This window comes from Heterocephalus glaber, unplaced genomic scaffold (assembly GCF_053883595.1).
Source record: "Heterocephalus glaber isolate CG9 unplaced genomic scaffold, H.glaber_assembly_v1.0 deba00000676, whole genome shotgun sequence".
Classification (NCBI taxonomy): Eukaryota; Metazoa; Chordata; class Mammalia; order Rodentia; family Bathyergidae; genus Heterocephalus; species Heterocephalus glaber.
The window spans coordinates 13,947,418-13,968,731 of NW_028258156.1; the positions used below are offsets into that span (position 1 = coordinate 13,947,418).

Sequence of the window (21,314 nt, forward strand, 5' to 3'; positions counted from 1 at the left end):
AGTTTTATTCTCCTGGCTGCTGCTTCTTGGTTTCCTTGCAAGCATCTCCTCAGATCCAGTGTTCAGCCCCTGGAGAGTTGTGGGGCTCAGTCTTTACACCTGTCTTTCTGTCTATCCACCCCCATTCTCTTGGTGCTCAGATACTGTCGGATGCTTTCAAGTACCATGAGAGCAATGGCATCACCCAAATATATATCTGTGCTCTGGCATCTTCTCTGAATTCCTTGCCACTACCTGCAAATACCTACTTGGCATCTCTGTTTGGAAGTGTCATAGGCATCTTGAATTTCAATATTTGAAATTCAACATCAAACCTGATTTTCTAATGTCATCTATCAAACTTAACTGCTTTTCCCTCTCAGTAAATGACAACTTCCTATTATGCAAGAAAAAAACTTGATATTATTTTTAACACATTTACTGATATTTCAACTTGATATGATAGAATGAAGTAGTATTGATTTTCCAAATAAACTCTGAATCTTACTCTTCCCTCGCTCCACTACTACACCCAGGTTCCAGGCTTATCTTTCCTTGTTCAGATTCTTGAAGAAACTTTACAACTGGTCTCCTTTTTCCCTCTGACTAAGTCTAGTCTTTTCTGAACACAGCAACCAGAATGACCTTATTGCAATGTAGACAGGTAACATTGCTTCTATGATTCATGCTTTCCAAAGACCTCATTACCTATTACTCACCTTGTTGCTCTTTCTGAGGCACCCATGAGGGCTCCTTATTCCTCAGAGGCTTTGCATTCACTATTCAGTCTGTACTGGGTCCCATTCTTCTGAGATATGCACAGCTTCTTCTCCGGACTACTTTAGGTCTTAATGCAAATTTCTCCTTCTCACAGGATCATTCACAGACACTCTATTTAGAATATCAACATACATTTTCCTGTTTTATTTTTCTCTTTAGTACTAACATTATAGACTATGTATATATCATACTCATAGTTATGTACTATTGTGTTTCGTCTCTCTCTCCCAATAGAATGCCATCTCTAGGATGGCAGAGGTTTTTCTCTGCTGTATTCATTTCTGTGGCCAGAATACAGACTAGTACCTAGAATACTATGAGAATTTAAATATTTGTCAAGTGAAAGAATAAATTAGATGAAATTCATGACATGGCTGAACATTTCCTTTTTTATAACCAATTGTAGATTGATGAATGCTAGGTTATTTCTATTTATATATTGATATATTATAATAATATTTTGATATCCCAGTGTTTTCTTAAGTTAAGTTCTCATAAGTGGCATTGCTGTATTAAACGACTGCCAGTTTTAAAACTTTATCTATTTGGACAATATTTTCTCAGGAAAGATGAGAAAGTTACATGGCCAAATAGTGTGAGTGCTTTTAGTCTAATACATTGCCTCTAGTGAATATAATCATTCTTCCTAATGTTTCCAAATATTATGTTGAAAACTCAGTATCTCACTTCTATTTCATCTTCATGCAAAGGTCCACATACATCTAGATGGTGCCAGCTCCCAGGCATGTGGACAGCTTTTAGTAGCAGCACTGTAACACCTGTCTGGAATGCACAGAGAAACTGGTAAGAATGCTTCAAATCTAGCTGATGTTTCACCTTCACATGTGGTACCTTCCCTTTTTCCAGGTACTGCTTGTCTGCTGCTGTTGTTTCACTAGTTCCTGGTAAGATCCAGTACCATTGATTAGACTAGCTCTTTGCCAGGAAAAACAGCAAACAAATCTGACCTGACATGGTACAAATGTTTATTTCTCCTCAAAAGCCAGAGTTGGATCCTAATCCCCAGTGCATTGCTGATAGGAAGTGGAACATTTGGGAGGTAAATGGTCTTGATCGCTTATTTTCTCTTTTCTTATAAGTGCATTTATAAAAAAGACTTCGGAGACTGGTCCTGCTTTTACTTCTGTCTAAGGGCTCAGCAAGGAGATGACATCTGTGAACCAGGAAGCAGAGCCTTACTATTTTAAAAAAATTTAATCAGTAGATGTTAGCAGTAGGTAATGATTGCATCTCTCATGTGGAGTTGGCCCACGTATATAACACATCTTAATTCCTTCTCCATGCCTTCCCCTCCCCTCCCTCCCTCTCCTTCCACCTCTTGGTCTCCTTCCCATTTGCAAGAGCTCAGTTCCATTTCTTTTCTTTTAATTCTATTTTTTCATCCCTTTTCTCTCCCCTCTGTTCCCTCCCTATAATCGTGTCCCCCTTGTCATTTGAAAAAAATCTACTTATTTTATGTAATTTATCTTTAATGCTGCACTTTGACATTTTGGACTTCTGATATGAGAGATACCATGCACTATTTAAGCTTGTGATCTGTCTTATTTCACTTAATATTGTGGTCTCAATGTGCTTCCATTTAATTAAAATGCCTCAAGTTTTTCCTTCTTTATGGTAAAGAGGTACTCCACTGTGTATAAATGCCCCATTCTCTTTATCTGTTCACTTGTTATTGGTCATATAGGGCCTTTCCAAGATGTAGCTACTATATCACTGTAATATGACTTTAACTCTTTCTGGAAGGAACCCAGAAGGGAAATACCTGGGTCAAACAGAATTTCTGTTTTAGTTTTTAGAGGAATATCCATACTTATTTCCATAGTGGTTGTACTAGTTGCATTCTTACCAACAAGATAGAACTCCTTTTTCCCCACAGCCACACTAGCATTAGTTATTGTTTGATTTCTTGATGGTGGCCATTCTTTCAGAAGTAGGTTGGAATCTCTGTGTTGTTTAAATTTGTATTTTTCTAATAGCCAGTGATATTGAACAGTATTTTTATGTATTCATGAGCCATTTGTATTTCTTCTTCTGAGAAGTGTCTATTCATTTCAGTTGCCCACTTTTTGATTGGGCCTTTTATTTCGAGGGTTTAAGTTTTTGAGTTCTTTATATAGTCTAGATTAGTGATGGCAAACCTTTTAGAGACCAAGTGCCCAAACTGCAATCCAAACCCATGTATTTATTGCAAAGTGGCAGCATTGTCCCTGTATTCACTGTTATCCAGTGCTTGGGTCCTGAAGCAATGCTGAGGTGACTTGGTTCACTTGTGACATAGATGCCTCTGTGTGCCTGCTGAGGCATGCATGCCATGGGTTCACCACCACTGTTCTACATGTTAGTCCTCTGTCTGAAGAATACCTGGCAAAACATTTTTCCCATTCTGTATGATGTCTCTTCAGTATATTGGCTGTTACCTTTGCTGTGTAATAACTTTGCAATTTGATGTGATCCCAGATGTTGATTCTCAGTACTATTTCTTGTGCAATTGGGCTTCTATTCAGAAAGCCCTTGCCCATGCTTATGCCTTGAGAGTTTTACTTATTTTATCTTCCAGCAGCTTAAGTGTTTCTATTTTAACATTTAGACAGTTAATCCAGTCTCATTTTAGTTTAGTACATAGTGAGATATATGGTTCTAGATTCAATCTTTTGCATGTGAATATCCACCTTTTCCAGCACCATTTATTAAAGAGGCGATCTTTTCTCCAGTGTATGTTTTTGACCCCTTTGTCGGAGATCAAATGGCTGAACTTGCCTGGAGTTCTTTCCACTTCCTCTATTCTGTTTCATTGTTCCTTGTGTCTGTTTTTGTGCCAGTACTATGTTGTTTTTATCACTGTAGCTTTGTGATATAACTTCAAATCTGGGATTGTGATGCCTCCTTCTTGGCTTTTATTACCCTGGATTGCTTTTGCTATCTGAGTCTCTTCTGGTTCCATATGAATTTCAGGATTATTTTCTATAGATCTGTGAGGAATGCTGCTGTATTTTGATTAGGAATATGTTAAATCTATCTATCTATTATCTATCTATCATCTATCTATCTTTCTTTTTTTCTATCTACCTTTCTTAGTTTTTTATATCAGTTTTGGAAGTAACAGCCTTTGTAATTATATTGTCTCTTTCTAACCAGGAATGCATGTTATCTTTCCATTTTCTAAGATCCTGTTCAATCTCCTTTTTCAGGCTGATGTAATTTTTGTTGTAGAGGTCTTTCACTTTAGTGATTAGGTTTATTTCTAAGTATTTAATTTGTCTTGATAGTATTACGAATGGTATTTTTTCCTAAATTCTTAGTGAGCTCATTACAAGAGCACAAGAATAATATTGATTTTTGTGAGTTGATTTTGTAACCTGCTATATTACTGAATCTGGCTATTAGTTCAGGAATATTGGTGAAATATTTTGTGTCTTGTAAGTAAAGGGTCATGTTATGTGCAAATAATGATGCTTTGACTTCATCTTTTCCTATGCAAATCTCTTGTTTCTTTTGCCTAATTACTCTGGTTAATATCTTGAGGACTATGTCAAAGAGAGTGGTGATAATGGACATCCTTGTCTTGCGCCCAATTTTAGAGGGAAAACTTTCAGTTTTTCCTTATTTAATATAATGTTGGCAGCAGGCATGCCATAAATGGCTTTTTTAGATTGATATAAGTTTCTCTTTACCTATTTTCTTTAGAGTTCTTATCTTGAACTGATGTTGGAATGGGCAAAAGTCTTTTTTATGTATCTCTTCAGATGATCTTGTAATTTTTGTCCTTGGTTCTGTTTATGTGATATATTACATGTATTGATTTGTGTATGTTGAATCATCTGTGCATCCCTGGAATAAATTCTACTTGATCATGATGTCTGATCTTTTTGATGATTCAGTGCATTCTGCTTGCCAGTATCTTGTTGAGAATTTTCATCTATATTCATTAGAGAGATTGGCCTGGATTTCTTTTGTAGTTGGATCCTTGTCTGGTTTTGCAATCAGGTTAGTGCTTGCTTCTAGGAATGAATTTGAGAGTACTATTTTTCTTTCAACTTTATTAATGAGTTTGATGCATATTTATTTTAGATCTTTCCTGAAGTTCTGGTAGAGTGCAGCAGTGAATCTGTCAGGTCCTGGACTTTTCTTAGTCAGTAAGTTAATTTTTTTAACTGCTTCAATTTCATTGCCTATTATTGGATTATATAGAGTTTTAAAATCTTGATTCAGTTTTGGTAATTTTTATGAATCTAGGGATCTACCATTTCGTCTTAATTCTTCAGTTTATTGTGGTAGAGGTTTGTAAAGTAGTTGCTAATAATCTTCTGGATTTTTCCTTATGTCCATTGTGATTTTACCTTTTTCATTTCTAATTGTATTGATTTATGTCTTTTCTTTCCTTTTGAGTACAATTAGCTAAAGAGTTGTCTATTTTGTTTATTCTTTCAAGAAACAGCTTTTTAATTCATTGATTGTTTGTCTTGGCTTTTTGGAGGGATCATCATTTCATTGATTTCTGTTCTGATCTTCATTTCTGCTCTGTTCTTCTTTGTAATAACTCTGAATTTGGATTTTTCTTGTCTTGTTTTTCTAACATCTTGAAGTTATTTACTTTGTGCTCACTCTGTTTTCCGATGTGGGCCTTCCTAGTTATAAACTTCTTGTTTAAGACTGGTTTTGTTGTATTCTATAAATTCTCATATGCTTTACTGGCACTATCATTTAATTTTAGGAAACATCTTATTTCTTCCTCAATTTCTTCTGTGACCTATTGATTATTCAAAAGTGTGTTGCTTAATTTCCATGCATTTGCATAAGTTCTGTGGTTTCTTTTACATTGATTTCTAGATTTACTGTGTTATGATATGATACCATGCTTGGTAAAATTTTGATTCTTTTGGATTTACTTAAAAATGTTTTAACTGCTAATATATGGTCTGTTTTGGAGAAAGTTCCATGTGCTGCTGAAAAGAATGTGCAATTTGTTGATGTTGGGTAGAAAACTCTGTATATATTTATTAAGTCTATTTGTTCAAAGCTTTGGTTCAATTCTAATATTTCTTTATTGATATTTTTGGCTAGTTTATCTATTTTTTGATAGTGGGGTATTGAGGTCCCCTACTATAATTGTATTGATGTTTAATTGATTTTTAATACCCAATACTGTTAGTTTTATGAATAGGCAAAAATACAGCATTGGGAAACACTTTTAGGACTTAATGTAGAGTATCAGGAGAAAGAGTGTATAGGTAGAAGTGCTAAGAGTTCGGGTGGGGAAATTAACTTATTTAGAAAAAATGGCAAAGTCATACATGTGCAGCGTGCCATTGGCTAACTTCAGACTTTCGGTTTAGTCATGGGTAGGAGAGAGACTTTACAAATGGTAGTGAGAGTGGCTACAGAAAGGTCGCTATCTAGTGAGGCGTGGGGCAGAGTCACTGTGTTAGACCCGTACCTGACACTTGCCACAGCCAAAGCAGAAGCTCCCAGAACAGCTGTGGGGCAACTGATGTAGCCACGGACAGCCAGAGGGGTTTCCGCCATCTGGACAGTCAAAGAAGGAAGAAAGGCAAAGTACCTCTTGGGGAACACTGGGCCTTTCCTTCTATATCACAAACAGACCACTTTACATGTGATCAAGAATATTCTTTTAGATTATGATCACAATGGAGTAGACTGTCAAAAATATGTGAAAGATTATGAGTAGGTAAACTGTTCACTTGGCATTCTGTCTAGCACTGTTTGGTATTATTATTATTAAATACATTTAAGCTTTTTAATAACTGTATTTTTCAGAAAGTTGTTAGTAATAAAAATCATTCCTGTCCATATAAATATAAAAGCATTTACCTACCAAACCTCCAGGAAGAGGTTTTCTTGAATCTTTTTTCAGATTTACTCCAGTATTCATCACTTCCCATATCTGTGCTTTTTAAATTTTCTTTTGCATATGTTTTAACATCTTCCTGGTTTTCTAATTTATTAATAAGTGAAATAAAATACTGTGTTCAAAAATGGCATAACAAAATTTACATGTTATTCATATATATTCACTATTAATAAAAATAAAACCTCAAGACACTTTGCAATATCTAGTGGGAAAATTACATATTGTTTTTATTTATTTTTTATCTCTTCCTCTAAAATGAAAGCCTCATAAGGACAATGATTTGGTCTTGTTCAATACTATTATCTCCAGAATTTAGAATAGTACCTAGCATATGGAAGGTACAAAATAAATGCTGGCTGAGTAAAAATATTGGCTGAATGATCACATGTTGAGAAAACGAATTATACTTCACACAATTATGTTTGAGTCAATATTTCAACTTTATCAATAGAAAGAATTATGAGACTAAGAAGTAATATGACATTTTGCCATTAGTTGATGAAATTAATAATTTTTTCCTTTTGAAATTAAAAGTTTTAATAACACTAATAAAATTTAAGCTGAGATTATTGTATTTACATATGTGCATTATAAAATAAAATATAATATTTATAAGTTAAATTACTTATATATGCTAATATTTTTATAAAAATATCAATCCAATAGAATTCAAATACATAATTGTAGAAAGTGACTACCTTATTATTACCACTTACAATAGGAAATAAAATAACAAAGTTGTATACAGTAATTAATCATTTGCTTCCACATTCATATTCTCTCTCTCTCTCTCTCTCTCTCTCTCTCTCTCTCTCTCTCTCTCATTCTCTGGCAAACACTGTCATTTACCTCCAGGATCCAACTGTGGAACCAGCCTCTTTCTTCCCTGGAGAAAAACCTGTGGTACTAAAGAGTTTTTAAGTGATTCTCATCAGAGGTGGTATTAATGACAATCAATTGAAATATTCTTGGATTCCATACATATCTTTTCTAAAGTTAATCTGCCCAAGAATATGGCCCTGGTCCAAATTTAGGCTTTTCTTCTTTCCTACCTCATTTATCTGACTCACCATACTCACATTTAGTAAGAGGCATGGCTCGCCTACCAAATCCTATAATTTAGAGTTTTAGATGTAAAACTTCAGGTCACTGAATGAAGAAACAATTGATATGCACTTTATTAGGAAATCTATTTAACTTTTAGTTTTTATGAGTTTTGATCCTTATTTATATTTTGTGTTTCTCATATAAGAGAAACCATGTAATATTTAAACTTGTTTGTGTGATTTGTTTCACAGGAATATGGAAAGGAGGGATACAGATCTTTTGCAGATGGGAAGGAGACCAAGCAATGGAGTGGGTGAGGGCAGGGAAAGGAATCAAGATGCGTTACGTGCATGTTCCAACTCCCCACGAGGAATGCCATCATCGCACAGTACAAATATACACTACTAAAACATAAAAATTGATGAAAAAAGAAATATGACAATAAATTTATGTTTTAATGAGGAAAGCTTATCTATCATAATTTAAAATACGAGGTAATCATTTGCACATCAATAATCATGATAAAAGTTACATCCAGAAAAAAATTCTTAACTTTTAAGAACACATCATCAAAGAGGTCTAAAATTTTAATTGTAATTCATATATACACATATATATGTATACATATGTATATGTAGGCATTTATATGTGTATATATATGTATATATATGTATATATGTATGCTGCTGTCACAGCTGGGAATGAAAAAATGTGTGGTTAATATAAAGATTTTTGAATAAAAAATTTATAGTAGGATGAATTTAAGTGGGAAGAGAGAAAAAGGAAATAATATTTCAAGAAGAAAATTGATCCAAATTGAAATTTCCAAATACTAAAGAAGAGCTTTGCTTGTGCATGAATATTTTGCTAAGTAATGATGAATGTCAAATGGATATTGTATTTGCTTACATTTTAAAAGGATATTCTAAAAATGTACACTTAAACATGCCTAAAGCATTCTATTTTTACAATTCTTTGAAAGGAATATTAGCAAAAACATGTTAAAATTACTGCTTTATACTCTTCCAGGTCTGTAGGCTTTCATGAAAGTGATGACTGGTAATAAGAAATGAATCTTTGTTGTTGATGGGCTAGGCATTGTGTCACCCTCACCTAACCTCATACATTATTACCTTTTAAAAACCCCAGGGAACCTTCACAAATTATTCTAATGATAGATCTGTAAGACTAAGTCATAGGTGTGTGAAAACAGACATTCTTACTTGTAAAAGACTTAATGCCCATCATATCATTGGAGACTGGAGTGTCGATATCTATACAGGATAGGATAGGATATTAACTAACAGCCTGTGTGCCAAATTATTGTTAATTTCACTAAATATCTTTAAAATTCCAATTTCCATCATTTAAAATGGGTCTCTATGAAATAGTCTTACCTCAGGATGCTTTTGAAGAACTAATTATATATCAAGAGCTTAGTACAATGTCAGGAACATGAAAATCAATTACATTTTGGCTTATAATTACTTATGGATGTGCTAATTTATTTCATTCTATAAAATACTGACTAATAGTTATTCCTAGTCAGTACTGAGTATACTATCCATGAAAGCAGCTGAGAAAGAACAAAAGATTAAAAGCTAACTACTACTTTAATTACCCTGTACTCCATTACCTCCATTCTCCTTAAAAATGATGCTTTAAACGACAAAAATAAAACACAAAGCCTTTACTTTGAATACCTGATCATTAAAATTAAGAAATTTACAGAAAAAGGACCAAATATGAGTATAATGCTTGTTTTAAAAGTCCAGATTCTTATTATTACATATTTGGAAATTAATTTAAATATATATATATATACTTATATATATGACTCACAAGCTTACGTATATTCAGGTGTTTCAGAGATGTGCAAATGTTTTAGTTTGGAAGACTTATTCTACCACTCTGGTATAAAATTTCTGAAAATTTTACACCTACACATAATGAAACTTGTCTCCAAAAGCCTTGCCAATTACTCTATCATATCAGCCATCAAATTGTGTTCACAGAAAGCAATAGTTTGTTTTTCTTGTCATTTGACTATTACTAAAGCCAATAAGGCTGGTTTTAAACTTATTTCCTGATGACTTTGGAGAGGTGGCTGTGTATTAATGTCCAGTGAGTGAGCTGCTGTTTTGCAGAATTTATTTGCATATCCTCAAATGTGCCTTGCATCTAGGTAGAATGTCCTCAGGGTACACCTAATACACTCACTGAGTTGGAGCCCAGCTAATGGCACGGAGGGAGGGATTTTCAGCATACTAATCACACCATATATTACACCACAGATTGGCTCTCTTAAACTGGGATAAGCAGTCCAATTTAATCTCAAAAATAAATAGTCTAATTAGTCTGCATTCCAAATGCTGAGGAAATTTGATAAGGTGGTACTTGGAGAAAAGAAAAGCCAAGCAGCTTGAATTTGGCCTTTTCTTCATAAAATCATGCTCATTTTCCAGTTCTCAAGTTACTGGACCAATCAGTGTTACTTGCCACACTTCTCCATTCCTTCCTCACTGAAACACATTCTATACTTGGCCTCTGGAATGTTCTCTCTTGGTCTTTTTTTTTTTTTTTTTTTTTAAACTTACTGGCTTCTCTTCTGTCCTTCATTCCTGGGTTATGTTCCTATTCCCCAACTGCTAAAATTTAGCATGTCCAGCAATCAGCCTCCAACCTCTGTACTATGTGTTCTCATTCACTAAATGATTTAATTTTTTCACAACCTTTAATGTATCTATGTTCCAGTAACTTTCAAATATAAATCTTTAGCCACAATTTCTTTCCCAAGCTCTAGATTTGTACACCAACCATCTACTCAAGAATTCCCCAGGGATACTTACATAAGTCTAATTTTTATCTTTTTTCTAATGCCAAATTTGAAAATTGCTGATGCCAAATTGAACACATAATTCCATTCTCTTTCAATTTAGCATGCTTTCCTGGTATTACACTCTTAGAAAAAGATGACTATTTATTCAGGGAGCAATCATGAATTCTTGATGCCTTTCTTTCTTTCCTGCCCTTTATCCAATGTTTTATCAATATTCAGAATACCGTCAGAATCTGGTGACTTCCACCTACATCCATGATTGTCTCATGAATTCAAACCACTAGTTTTGGTTACTTAGACTCTTGCTTTTTCTAACATGCCTTTTTGCATCTAACTTTCCCTCTGAAAGCCTGTTTTCTCATTTCACTGAGAATGACACACCTCTGCACAAAAACCTCAAGACACAAGTCCAGAGCCTTTATCATATCTATGAAGCCCTACATTTAGTCCTTTTCTCTATTACTATGTCTTATTTCTTTCATATCTCCACACTGTGTTTGAGTTACTTTGTAACTACATTGATAGCATACTGTCTATTTTGTGCTATTTAGAAGAATATTTCTATGCCTATTAGTCCTCCCCAGAGCTTCACATTCTATGGACACAACCTTCTGATCCATATATGTAAAATCAGCTATCAAGGAACAATGTTTTTACAATTAGTTTGTGAAATTAGAGCACTATCAAAAAAAAATACATATATATATCCATCCCATTGCTCCTGGCCTAGAGGAAGGGGCTTCCTGGCCACTGTCCATCCTGCTGCACCCGACCCAGAGGAAAGGGCTTCTGAGCAGCCATCGCACCACTCCCCGCTCAGAGGAAGGGGCTTCTGAGATGCTTTCCCAACCCTCCCAGCTCAGAGGAGGTGAGCAGCGTGGGTGCCAACAGCACCCCCCTGCCCCGAGGGATGAAATGAGAAGGCATGGAAACAAGTCTCAAAACCAGACTTCCAGTTCACCTACAGCAACCCCAAAGGGAAATGAGATGGAACACTCTGATACTCAACCACCTGAACACCCTGAACTGGCAACAAAACAGGATATGGAATAAATGAAATAAGAAATAATTTCTCAGATAACAGCAGAGATTGTGCTTGTAGTGTAAGACATGATTAATAAATCTAGAGAGGAGCTAAGGAAGATGATGGAATCTCAACATAGGAAACAAATGGAATCCATAAAACAGATGCAAATAGATTTCCAGGACATGAAAAATTCCATTGAAAGTCTACACAGCAGAATGAGCCAATGTGAGGACAGAATTTCAGATATAGAAGATAAGATTGCAATTAGTGACCAGGAAAAGAAAAATTGCTTCAAAATTGTAAGGGACCATGAGAAATTGATCCAGCAGCTGTTAGACGATGCAAAGAAGAATAACATCAGACGGATTGGAGTCAAAGAAGAAACAAGAGAAAGTGGAGATGACATAAAAGATCTCTTCACAGAAGGAATGGCAGAAAACTTCCCAAGCAGGGGAAAAGAACTTGATATACAGATAAACGAGGCATATAGGACTCCAAATAGCCTTGATCAAAAAAAATTTACACATAGGCATATAATTGTTAAGATTCCAGAAACTCAACAGAAGAAAAAAGTTCTACAAGCAGTTAGAGAAAAGAAAGAAATCACATACAAAGGAAAGCCCATCAGAATCACAGCAGACTTCTTAATGCAAACCATCAAGGCAAGAAGAGCTTGGAATGACATATTCCAAACCCTAAATGAAAACAGCCTCCAACCCAGATTGATGTACCCTGTAAATCTATCTTTCAAAATTGTTGGGGAAATAATATACTTTCATGACAAAGAGCACCTTAGGAACTTCATGATTACCAAATCAGCACTACAAAGAATTTTAGACAATATCCTAGGACAATGAGGATCACAACCCCAGGAAACACAGCAGAATGAACCCATCGGGCATGGCAAGAAATTAAATGTAAAGGGGGAGAATCTAACAAAAAGAAAAAGTCATGACAATGATAAGTCAATACGTATCAGTTATAACCATCAATGTTAATGGTCTCAACTCACCAATCAAAAGAAATAGACTGGCAGAATGGGTCAAGAAGCAAAATCCAACAATATGCTGCATACAAGAAACACACTTAATTCAAAAGGAAACTCATAGACTGAAAGTTAAAGGGTGGAAAACAATACTCCATGCCACGGGAACCTGAAAAAAAGCAGGAGTAGCTATCCTCCTGGCAGATCAAGTAGATTTCAAACCAGCACTGATTAAGAGAGACAAAGAAGGACACTACATCCTTGTAAAGGGAAGAATCCAAGAGGAAGAGATGACAATCATAAATATCTATGCAACAAACACTAGTGCCCCCAACTATATAAAACAAATACTAATGGACATGAAAAGTCATATATGCACTAATACAATTGTAGTGGGGGACCTCAATACCCCACTGTCACAAATGGATAGATCAACTAGAAAAAAACAAGTAATGAAATACTAGAACTCAATCGAACTCTTCAACAAAGGAGCTTAACAAATGTTTACAGAGTGTTCCACCCCACAAAATCAGAATACACATTCTTCTCAGCTGCACATGGGTCATTCTTCAAAATAGACTACATACTGGTGCATAGAACATGTTTAAGTAAGTGCAAAGGAATTGAAGTTATCCCCTGTATATTATCAGACAATAGTGTGATGAAATTGGAGATCCATAGCAAAAGAAACTGGAAAAATTTCATAAACACGTGGAAATTGAACAACACACTTCTGAATAACCAGTGAGTCACAGAGGAAATTAAAGAAATCTGACAGTTGCTTCAATTAAATGACAATGACAATACAACATATTGGAATCTATGCTACACAATGAAAGCAGTCTTGTGAGGGAAATTCATAGCAGTGAATATGCATATTAGGAAAACAGAATGAGCCCAATTAAACAATCTGATGTTGAACCTCAAGCTTCTCAGAAAAGAAGAGCAGGACAAACCCAAGCTCATACAAGGGAGTAAATTATAAAGATCAGAGCAGAAATGAATGCAATGGAGACTAAGAGAACAATACAAAAATTCAATGATGCCAAGAGTTGGATCTTCAAAAAAATAAATAAAATTGACAAACCCCTAGCCAACCTTATCAGAAAAAGGAAAGAAAAGGCCCAAATCCATGCAATTAGGAATGAAAAGGGTGAAATTACAACAGACCCAGCAGAAGTCCAGAGGATCATCAATACCTACTTCCAGAACCTATACACCAATAAGATGGACAACACAGAAGAAATGGACAGATTCCTAGACATGTATGAATTACCAAAGTTGAAGGAAGAAAACCTAAAAATTCTAAACAACCCAGTATCAACCAATGAAATTGAAAACATAATTAAAAACTTATCAACTAAGAAAATCCCAGGTCCTGATGGCTTCACTGCTGAATTCTACAAGACATTTAGTTGGGTATTTTTTGGTACCAGGAATTGAACTCAGGACCTTGTGCTTGCGAGGCAGGTCTACAAGACTTTTAGAGTGGAACTACTGCCAATACTGTTTAAAATCTTTAATGAAATTGAAAGGGAAGCAATACTCCCAAATTCATTCCTGGAAGAAAGCATCACTTTGATCCTCAATGCAGAGAAAGACCCAACTGAAAAAGAGAACTATAGGCCAATCTCACTAATGAACACAAGTGCAAAAATCCTTAATAAGATAGTGGCAAGTAGAATGTAGAAGATCATCAAGAAGTTCATACACCCTGATCAAGTGGGATTCATCCCAGGGATGGTTGAACATAAGCAAATCAATGTAATACACTCTATCAATAGAGCCAAGGAGAAAAACCATATGATTATCTCCATAGATGCAGAAAAAGCAGTTGACAAAATCCAACATGCATTTATGATAAAAACCCTACAAAAAATTGGAATAGATGGTCTCTAACTCAAACTGATAAAAGCCACCTGTGAAAAACCAACAGCCAGGATCATATTAAATGGTCAAACACTGAAATCCTTCACACTAAAATCAGGAACAAGACAAGGAAGTCACTATCACCACTCTTCTTCAATATAGTTTTGGAAACATTAGCCACAGCAATTAGACAAGAGGAAAGAAATAAAAGGAATAAAGATAGGAAATGAAGTCAAATTGTCATTATTTGCAGATGACATGATGCTGTATATAGAAGACCCCAAGAACTTTACCAAAAGTCTTCTTGACTTAATAACCAAATTTAGTAAATTAGCTGGATACAAGGTCAACACAGAAAAAATCAATAGCTTTCCTCTACACAAATAACAGACTCACTGAGAGAGAAATAAGGCAAATAATTCCTTTCACAATAGCATCCAAAAAACTGAAATATCTAGGAATCAACCTAACAAAAGAAATCAAAGACCTCTTGTCTGAAAATTATAGCACTCTGAAAAGAGAGATTGAAGGTGATATCACGAAATGGACAGACATCCCCTGATCCTGGGTAGGAATGATCAATATAGTGAAAATGGCCATATTTCCAAAACTGCTATATAGATTCAATGCAATTCCAATTGAGATCCCAGCAGCATACTTCATGGACCTTGACAAAACAATCCAAAAATTCATTTGTAACAACAAGAGTCCCAGAATAGCAAAAGCAATTCTAGGTAACAGAGAAATGCCAGGGGGTATCACAATCCCCAAATTGAAACTATAGTACAAAGCTACTGTGATAAAAACAGCATAGTACTGGCAAAGAAATAGACCTGAGGACCAGTGGAACACATTAGAAGATGCAGAAACAACTCCAGATGCACTCAGTCTTCTCATCCTGGATAAAGGAGCCAAACACCCTCACTTGAGGAAAGATATCCTCTTTAATAAATGGTGCTCATAAATTGGGTTTCAACTTGCCAAAGATTAAAACTAGATCTATATCTCTTGCCATGTACTGAACTATAATCGAAATGGATTAAAGTTCTAAATATTAAAATAGAAATGCTGAACTGGCTGGAACAGAGGTTAGATAGAACTCTTGAGGACATTGGTGTAGGAAAAGATTTTATGAACAAAACCTCAGTTGCCTATGAACTAGCACAAACAATCAACAAGTGGGATCTCTTCTTATTAAAAGGCTTCTGCACAGCAAGAGAAACCACCAGCAGTGTGAAGAGGCAACCCACAATGTGGGAAAAAATCTTCACCTGCTCTTCCTCAGACAAAGGTCTACTATCTCGAATCTATAAAGAACTTAAAAAGATCAGACTTCCCAAATTTAAAGACCCAATCCAAAAATGGGCATCTGAAATGAACAGACATTTCTCAGACAAAGAAGTAGAAATAGCAAATAAATACATTAAAAAAATGTTCAACATTACTGGTCATTGGAGAGATGCAAATGAAAACAACGCTGAGATTCCACTTCACTCCAGAAAGAATGGCTGCTATCATGAAATCAACCAACAACAAATGCTGGCAGGGCTGTGGGGAAAGAGGAAGCCTGCTCCACTGCTTGTGGGAGTGTAGACTGATGCAAGCACTGTGGAAATCAGTATGGAGATACCTCAAAGAACTAGGACTGGAAGTCCCATTTGACCCCGCTATTCCACTGCTGGGTATCTTCCCCAAAGAATTAAAAGAATCATACCACAGTGATATATGTGCATCCATGTTCATAGCAGCACAGTTTGTAATAGCTAAAACTTGGAAACAGCCCAAATGCCCATCAACTGGAGACTGGATAAAGAAAATGTGGTTTTTTAAATAAAATGGAGTACTGCTCAGCCATAAAAAATGAGAAATTAGAGACATTTATAGCTAAATGGATGCACATTGAGGCGATAGTCTTAAGTGAAATAAATAGGACACACATGTGTAAATACCGAATAGTTTTGTTGGTGTGAGAAACTGAAAGTGTAAATAAGGACTAAAAGCTAAAATAGAAAATGTGAAATAGGAAGAAAAGGGGCAAAGGGGAAGGGGAAGTGGGAGGGGTAGGGGAACGGAAAGAAGGTAATGGAATTAATATGAGAAAATGAAAAAATGGAAACAAAGTCTTTGTAATAGGGAAGGGTGGAGGGGGTGAAGGGAGAGTAGGGAATGGGGAAAAAATAAGAGCCAAGATGCATCATGTAAAGGTACAAGTTCCCAATGAGAAACGTAAATGTGTTGTATATCTAAAATGTACCAATAAAAGAATTTAAAAAAAATAAATTTACTATAGAAAAATGGAAAAAAAAAGCTTGACATGATTCATATAGGTAAGAGATAATTTTTTTCAGTATTTCCACATCATTCCTTTTTCACTTTGGTATGAAAGGAGAGACCAACACTGGCAGAAATCCCATAACCCTTTCTGTACTCTCTACTTGCTTTCATTGCCACGTCATATGAAGGGAACATTTTCCAATAATATTTGCCGCTCAAATTCTGGAACTAATCTTATTCTTCTGCCGATATAAATGGATTGCTAGAAGATAGTATCTATTTCACAAAAATATTTAATTATAATTCCCAGGCCAGATGGCACCAGTGCCAGAGAATCTGAACCACTCAACCTAGCTGCATGTCAACTACCAACCATGACAGAAAGAGGAAAAGGAACAAACAAACAAACAAACAAACAGTAAGTCCATGGAATAAAGGCAGCAGTTTTTATTAGATAATTCCTCAACTTTCAGAAGTCTGCAATGGCTAATGATTTCTTTATTCATGTCTCACTCTGCCCCAGCAGCCCCAAAGATGCTTTTCTTGGCATTTTTCACAAACCACCCTAATCTCAGCTCTAGTTTCCCAGTGGAATCCTGTCTAGCACCCAGCTGCACTTCAGAAGAGCCAAGGGTCTCACTTCCTCTGTGACTTACACCAGCTCTTCTCACTGGCACCTGAGGCTTTCCCTCCAGAGCCACAACTCTGCTGACTAGCAGATTCTATGCACACTTCTGGTTGAGAGGTCATATTTGGATCCTAGCAGTGAGATCTGTTCAGACTCCAGTGCTCATTAAACTTCATCATCTTGAAGTTCACTGGCATAGCTATTATTTTCAAGAACACTAAAGTATGAAACACACATTCCATATTTACTAAGTATGGCTTTCATCACTAAGAATTTCCATATTCAAAATATAAGCCTAGATTTCTTCTATGGCTTCTGAAAAACAGTTATAGAAAGTCTCCATTTCAGTTGAATAAATACACATTAATTTTTGTTTTCTCAAAAGACTTTCCAAAATGAAGAAACTAAGAACAAGAAACTGTGGGACTCTTTCTACAGAGATGATTTTAAACATATAAGCAGCATTAGCAATTACCCTTGCCTCATATCCTTTCCAACTGATACTCTGGAGACCAGGGAAGCCTCCAGAAAAATGCTTTTTGTAAGAGTTATTGTTGTTATTATTTTTTGTTGTCTTTTATTTTTAGCATATTTAGAGAAATCCAGGGAATAAATGCAACTAGTGATGAAAAACTAAAAATTCATACTTGAAGTATTACCACCTTAGGTATTTGTGAACCTTGAGAATGACAATATTGTTTTTATTACAGATATAAATCTTATGTTTACCCTGCCAAAGTTGACATATTAACCCAAAGAAAAATAAAAGCTTCTATTCACTTTTTATAAGCAATTCTCTGAGTAGCACTAAAGGAATTAGGTAGGATGGCAAATTCCAAAGTGGTTTCTTAAATGTGATTTATTTCCATTCACATGAGTTTCTTTTTTTCTTTTAGCATATCAATGGCTGACATCTCTGCATGGTCAGATCTACACCCACTGAGTTTGGAAAAATGACACAAGGAAAGGGTATAATGGAAAGTAAAAAATTCCTCAGTACCACAAAAAAGTGCATTATATACTTACTCTATAGAAACTTTCTACAAGAGATGAAATAGAAAAATCTTGCACCAGCAGGGAGGGGGACAGTAATTTCTTACTATTTCCTCAGTGTCTTTGCAAAAGAACATGTTTGTCAAGCACCCTAGAATTAATGACACCTTTTGATGGGAGAACAAGAAGGTCTATGCTTCAGTGCCCCCAGCCACAGAACAGGAAATGGAGCTGTTTCTAAGAGAAATGAAGTTGCCTTCTCCAGGGGGAAGACAAAGGATCATTTGAACAGGCAATTGATCAATAGGAAGACTGCAAGGTGATAAAAGAACTGGAAGTCACAAAAGCCCCTGGCATACTAGTTTTAATAAAGAGAATTCTGTCTCAAGCTAGACTTTATGCAATGAATTCCATGACATATGTTTCTAAATTTATTTTTAACACTGCAGGTGTTTCCATCCAGAGCCAGCCCTTTCTTTACCAAAGATAAAAGGATCCCTTTGGACTATTTATCTGAATGACCAATCAGGTTGTGCATTTATATTTTTACTGATTTTGACCAGAGTGTTTGCTGCTCTCTACTGTCCCAGATAATGTGAACTATAGTTTTGATTCTGTAACTTTTTAATGATTCTTCTCAGATTAATTTTGAAGCCATTAAAAAATAGGCACTTACTAATGATTACCTTTTTGATAAAGTTATTACATGGCAAAAATCCCAAGTTTAGTTATGAGTAAAATATTTAATGGCTCAAATTAATTTAACATATGAACATCTTAAGACATAAAAATTAATGTTTAACCTATTGACCCTTATAATATGCTGACTTATGCCATTTATTTTGTGGTCATTATATTAGAGTTTTAAAAACATGAACTAGATCATTCTAAAGATTATAACCATCACAAATGCATCCCACGATTCATAATATCTCCTTACCATGATTCAATGTCATTAACAGATGAAACCATACTAGCTATTAAAATAATTTTCAATTCAAAAAGAATACCTGGTCTTGAGGTTTAAATATAGTGGACCATTGACTTAAAACTCAATCGGTTCCTGAGGAACGGTTGGTAATAAGTCAATACAGCTAAGATCTGGATGTTTACCTGGGTAAAAGAAGCAGATGAATCTTCTATTAACCTAATTAACTCAAGTTGTTTGTATGTCTGGCCAGTCATAACTTGAGGATCCACTGTAAATTCAGTTCAAACAGAATATGTTGGGATTTCTAGAATTTAAAAAAAACAGTGTAGCCCTGGCACATTTTTGTGAAGAAATTGGCTGTATAGAAACATCCTGGCAACTTAGTGAAATGATTGTGATGATACCTCCTCCTCCTTTTTCTCCTTCTCCTTCTTGTTCCATTCACCTGGCATTTTCCAGGTCATTTATCACTATTGCCAAGCAGCTACTTCTCAAAATTGGGATGAATAAAAATCTTATGCACTAGATATTTCATTTGGCATCAACTGGAAGATGATTTGTTTAAAAAAACACACCAAAATTCAGCAACACATCAGGATCCTTTGCCATTGTCATTGACCCTAAATACACTAGAATTTGTAGATGTCATTTCTCTGGCTTAGGGGTAGGAATGATGGAGATGACTCCACAGTAGGAGACAGAATCTTTTGACTTTGTGTTTTAAGAGTCAATGCCCATGGCTTTTGTGAATCACTTCTATCCACAGTTTCATTGGAAATACTGCTGAGAATACAGAAAAAGTTTCCAGAGTCTCATGGAGGGAATCTTTCTTGTGGCTATCTATACACATTCAAATCAGATTCATCTTAAGGTTACCACCAATCCACCACATTCCCTCTCAAGTACAAGATTATTCATCAGTCACATTAGGGGAAGCTTTTGAACAAACATAGATCAGCATATCAAAGCCATAAAATGTGCTTGGCTCGAGTGAAGACATTTCTTCATGGGTTCTTTGTATATATGTTTCCACAGAGCTCAAGTAAATAATAATTTGAGATAGTTAAATGTTTAAATATAAGCAATGTAATGTAGTGTTAAATGTTTATATGTCCAGCCATGTACTTATGTATTGACCTATTGTAATCAGAAAGAATCTTCTTCTGGCTGCTGCCTGGGAGACACATTGTAACCCTTACATATTTCCCTACTTTGCAATGTCAGGTGCAAAGAGCACAGCCAAACACACCAATGCCCAGCTCTTCATTAATCAGCTGTGTGGCTTTGAGCAAGTACCTTAATCCTGGAGTCTCATTTTTAATAAAATGTCAAAGATAATTTAACACTTTTCATTTGGAATTATTAAAGGCAATAATATTTTAAATACCTAGCTTCACAAGGAGCACACATTGGAAATTTTGTGAATGTCAGTTTCCTTCAGTTTTCGTGTTCATGTGGTTGAAGTGCATATATTATTTCTTGTAGAAATGGACACCTGATTTTAAGGTGGCACCATGTTCTGGGAGAAGAGTGTGGAGAGTCTAGCATCATAAAGCTCTGGGTACCTCAGGTAACTTAATTCTCTGAAACTGTTTTTAAGCCTAGCAGTTACTAAATTAAATGCTATATTTTAGAGTGCTTGCTATAGTGCATCCATAATGCTGTATAATATGTTTAATAAACTGACAGGCCAATCTCCCTAATGAACATAAGTACAAAAATTGTCAATAAGATATTAGCTAACAGAATGCAGCAAATCATCAAGAAGATTATACCATGTTCAAGTAGGACTCATCCCAAGGATGCAGGGATGTTTCAACATACATAAATCAACAAAATGTAGTAGATTGTATTAACAGATCCAAGGACAAAAATCATATGATCATCTCAATAGATGAAGAAAAAGCATTTGACAAAATCCAACACTCATTCATGATAAAAACTCTACAGAAAATTGGAATAGATAGTCTCTATCTCAATCTGATAAAAGCCATCTATGACAAACAGACAAACAATATTATACTAAGTAGTCAAAACCTGAAAGCTTTCACTCTAAAATCAGGAATAAGACA

At 35.3% G+C, this 21,314-nt stretch overlaps 1 long non-coding RNA gene across 1 annotated transcript; it reads left to right on the forward strand.

The window, feature by feature from the left end:
• The first annotated feature begins 1,701 nt into the window (after positions 1-1,701).
• LOC147829264 (uncharacterized) lies at positions 1,702-20,609 on the forward strand. Its single transcript, XR_015449305.1, has 3 exons — positions 1,702-1,819; positions 17,001-17,108; positions 18,215-20,609. It is a non-coding gene; the product is annotated as an uncharacterized LOC147829264 (long non-coding RNA).
• Positions 20,610-21,314: the final 705 nt, after the last annotated feature.